General features: G+C 39.1%; 1 long non-coding RNA gene across 1 annotated transcript; it reads left to right on the forward strand.

Annotated features, from left to right (window-relative positions):
- Nucleotides 1-461: 461 nt before the first annotated feature.
- On the forward strand, nucleotides 462-2,224 carry LOC120714511. Its single transcript, XR_005691417.1, has 3 exons — nucleotides 462-999; nucleotides 1,122-1,222; nucleotides 1,393-2,224. It is a non-coding gene; the product is annotated as an uncharacterized LOC120714511 (long non-coding RNA).
- Nucleotides 2,225-4,360: the final 2,136 nt, after the last annotated feature.

A 4,360-nucleotide genomic window follows, 5' to 3' on the forward strand; every position in this document is an offset into this window, starting at 1 on the left:
AGAATTATTAGGCAAATGAGTATTTTGTCCACATCATCCTCTTCATGCATGTTGTCTTACTCCAAGCTGTATAGGCTCGAAAGCCTACTACCAATTAAGCATATTAGGTGATGTGCATCTCTGTAATGAGAAGGGGTGTGGTCTAATGACATCAACACCCTATATCAGGTGTGCATAATTATTAGGCAACGTCCTTTCCTTTGGCAAAATGGGTCAAAAGAAGGACTTGACAGGCTCAGAAAAGTCAAAAATAGTGAGATATCTTGCAGAGGGATGCAGCAGTCTCAAAATTGCAAAGCTTCTGAAGCGTGATCATCGAACAATCAAGCGTTTCATTCAAAATAGTCAACAGGGTCGCAAGAAGCGTGTGGAAAAACCAAGGCGCAAAATAACTGCCCATGAACTGAGAAAAGTCAAGCGTGCAGCTGCCAAGATGCCACTTGCCACCAGTTTGGCCATATTTCAGAGCTGCAACATCACTGGAGTGCCCAAAAGCACAAGGTGTGCAATACAACTTGCCTAATAATTCTGCACTCCCTGTAATAAATTCAAAGAGAGCCACATAGTACACAACAAGCCTGCCAAAGGTGAAAGGTTTCAAATACTATGGAAAGAAAACTAGTGAGAGCCATATCTAAACTTAGCCAAATTATCCTGCGCAGGATAGGACTACAAGGTTGTAGACCAAGAAAAACTTCACTTGTTCAGAAGATACAACTTCAAACCAGACAGAAGTGTTATGCTGTGGGGATGCTTCAGTGAGTGTGGGGACTGGGAATCTGGTGAAGGTGGAAGGAAGCATGAAGAAAGAAGAATATGTGAAGATTCTGAAAGAAAATCCAGAGCAGCAAACGTGGAACTGACTCCACAAGACCAAAGTGAATGTTATTGGCTGGACTTCACAAAGCCCTGACTTGAATGCCAGTGGACATCTGTGGGGGGAAATGAAGACCAAGGACTGAAACCCAAGAGGATGGGCTGGTACTACTCAGGAGATGTGTGAGACTTGTTGAAAACTACAACAAACAACTGAAGGCTGTTATTCCACAAAAAGCATACACAGTTAACTATTAGCATCAGTGGGGCTAATCATTTTGACTCTGGTATTGTTTGTTTTTCAGGTGGCTCGGCCATGTAATTAGGATGCCTCCTGGATGCCTCCTAGGTAAGGTGTTTTGGGCATGTCCTATGTGAAGAAGGCCCCTGGACAGGCCTAGTACAGGTTAGAGATAACAAATATGTACATATTAGTGTGTGGGTATAAAGACTATATACGTATATATTTGCTGAAATATGCTTTTTTTCATTAATCTTTGGACAATTGCAATTTTAACAACAGTGATTACCACCGTTATGACACATGTCTACCATTTCCCTATGGTTACCATTCAGTGAAGTAGCACAATTTACAGACATCACCATCAGATGTCACAGCTGTCCTCAGGAGAAGGTACAACTGTAAGCTATTCAAAGACAGGTCAAGAAAATGGTCAAGAATCCCAGAAGGGTGGTTCTGATGACAACAACCAGTTGACAGACGGAGAGGGACCCAATAACTTAAACCAAGAATGATTTGACAGAGGCCCCATTAAGGCACTGACCAACTGACAGAATGTGACTTACAGACAGACAGACATAGACAAACAGACAGATGAAAGCATCAGACACACAAAGAGGCACCAGATGGAAGGACAAAAGGTCTGATAGACAGACATGCACAAACTGACAGAAGGAGGGTGAGGATGATATACAGCCAGCCAGATGCAGAAACTGGCAGTGTGCTTTTGCAACTTTGATTCAATATTACATTGGCTACGTGTGTGTGTGTGTGTGTGTGTGTATAAGCTTTTGTAAACCTTTTGTTTTCACACATTGTTGGTGTAAAAATCACCCCTTCAACTTTAACACAGATAACACAAATATTGACAACTGTTGGTTCAGCATCTTACTGGAGAGACTGCTGAATCCATTTTTATTAAAAAATGTTTGTCACTTTGAATATTTTCAGAGGAAATATTTAATATTGCATTTAAGAAAGAATGAATGTGCTTTATTCTGTGCAGACCCATAAATGACTTGCATCATTCTTTAAATATTGTCATATTTTTCATCAAAACTTTCCAACTTTGTTCTTTTTTCTTTTAATTGGAAAATACACTGGTCAAGAACGCTTATTTCAAAAACACTGGGATGCTGCAAAATACACATAATACAATGGTTTATTTGCAATAGAACATAGAAATTAAATCTTTAAACTAAAAAAAAAATATTTAAGTTTATTGTATATTTGTTTATTGGGTATTGTATATTTTGAATTTCATACTAGCAGCATATCTCAAAAAATCTGAGGCAAATCTGTCATCCCATTCTTGTCTGATATAGGATTCTAGCTATTCAACAGTCATAGGTGTTCTTTGTTACAGTTATCATTTCATGATACGCCAAATGTTCTAAATTGGTGAAAGGTCTGGACTGCAGGCAGGCTAGTTCAGCACTTTAAGGCTAAGTTTACACTAACGCGTTTTCGTTTGAAAACGCGTCATCCACGTTTTCTCTCCGTTTTGGCCTCCCGTCTTCCTCGAATGAAAACGCTGTGGACAGCGAAAACGGAGACTTTCGAAACCGATGACGCATGTCAGTCATATGATGCAGTCATATGATGCAGTCATGTGACCAATTAAACAAAGATAGCGGAGGGTATTATACAGCAGTTGTTTTGTTTGCTCTCAATTTTGAACAGAACTATTAAAGATTAATATCAGTCTGTACATGGCTTTTCTTCAAATTATTTAATTCTCACTCGCTTTTGCAACTTTGTACTTTTGTGTTACTCGCAGCAACAACTCCACCTCGTTGTTAGTCCATTTAAAAAAAACTCGGTGCTTTTCCTCTGCATTTTGCTGCGATGTTTCAAATAGCCGGAAAGTTTATATAAACGGCAGACAGCAATGAAGCAGGCCGAAGCTTCTTGCGTTTCACGCATGCGCAGTACTGTAACGTAAGCATTTTCGGCTGTTTCAATGTGGACTCCCAACTCTGTGAAAACGACTGAAAAATCTAGTGTGGACGCGGAGCGTTTTGAGACGAAAACGCCGTTTTCAAATCTATCCAGGCTAGTGTGGAAGGTATGGAAGTACGTCCACACGTACACGGGTATTTTTGAAAACGGAGATTTTCCTTTTCCTTCGTTTAAAAAAAAGAATCCCGTCTACACGTAAACGCAAAGATGAAGGAAAACACTGCTAGGAACATGCCAAAGCAACAGGTGGCGATATATTCCCAATAGTGATGTGTCGCGAGCGAGCGAAACTGCTCTAGAGCAGACTCTTTGAAGTGAACGACACAAGCCTTTTCTTTCTCTCACCCTCTCTCTCGCACTTTTTTCCCGCTTCACTCCGCACGCGAGCCTTGTGCTTTGCACTGGGAAGAGGGGGGAGGGGCGGAACAGAGCAGGAGGGAAAGAGAGAGAAAGAAAGCCAGGGACAACAACATCACATTAGAAAGGTGTAGAGATCATCCACAACTATTTTAAGTTGCGGATGACAAAGGATTCAGAAAGTGTATTCATGCAGGCCTATGTGACAGAGAATGTGCGTCTTCTTTTTGTTTTCATATTTTTTCATATTTATATTTAATTGTGTTGTGGTTTGCAGTGTTTTGTGTTGTTTCACTTTAAATTAGTTTAAAAGGAAAAAGCTGAAAATTTAAATAGTTAAAAGTTGAAATGTAAATAGTTGGTTTTAGTATTATATGATTTATTTATTAAATTTTATGTGGAGTGAATAAATAAAAGTATATTTACGGTGGCCCCTAGAGACAAAGCACGTACAAACCCTGAAGCACGTACAAACTCCAAAACACGTAAAAACTCCAAAACACGTACAAAACACAACAGAAGTGCTCCAGGATGCTAGGGGCAGTGTTGAGCTTTTGTTACCTAGTGGCTACACAAGTCAGGAAGTACCAACGACCGGATTTGGTGTGTGGTAGTAACAGGTAAATGAACTTTTTTTTTTTTTTTAATTATTTGAATATAAATGAGTGCCTGTGTATAAATACACAAACAATACACATATGCTTTCAATTGTGTAATTTAAGTCATCTAGGTAGGCCTGTTTTGGAAGTTCAGTTAACGCTTGAAATGCGTTTTGAAGTTTGTACATGCTTTTTGGAGTTTGTACGTGCTTTGTCTCTAGGGGCCAACGTATATATTTGTATATAAACATATATAAATAAAACCACAGGGTTTTTTTTTTTACATTAGTAATTCTTTTTGTGCATAATTTTATATTGTTTTTAATAATAAATTAATTAAAGCAACAAAACAACCTGAAGAGCCCGTTAGGAGCCGAAAGAGCCG

This window comes from Simochromis diagramma, unplaced genomic scaffold (genome assembly GCF_900408965.1).
Source record: "Simochromis diagramma unplaced genomic scaffold, fSimDia1.1 OVJJ01000596.1, whole genome shotgun sequence".
NCBI classification, from domain to species: domain Eukaryota; kingdom Metazoa; phylum Chordata; class Actinopteri; order Cichliformes; family Cichlidae; genus Simochromis; species Simochromis diagramma.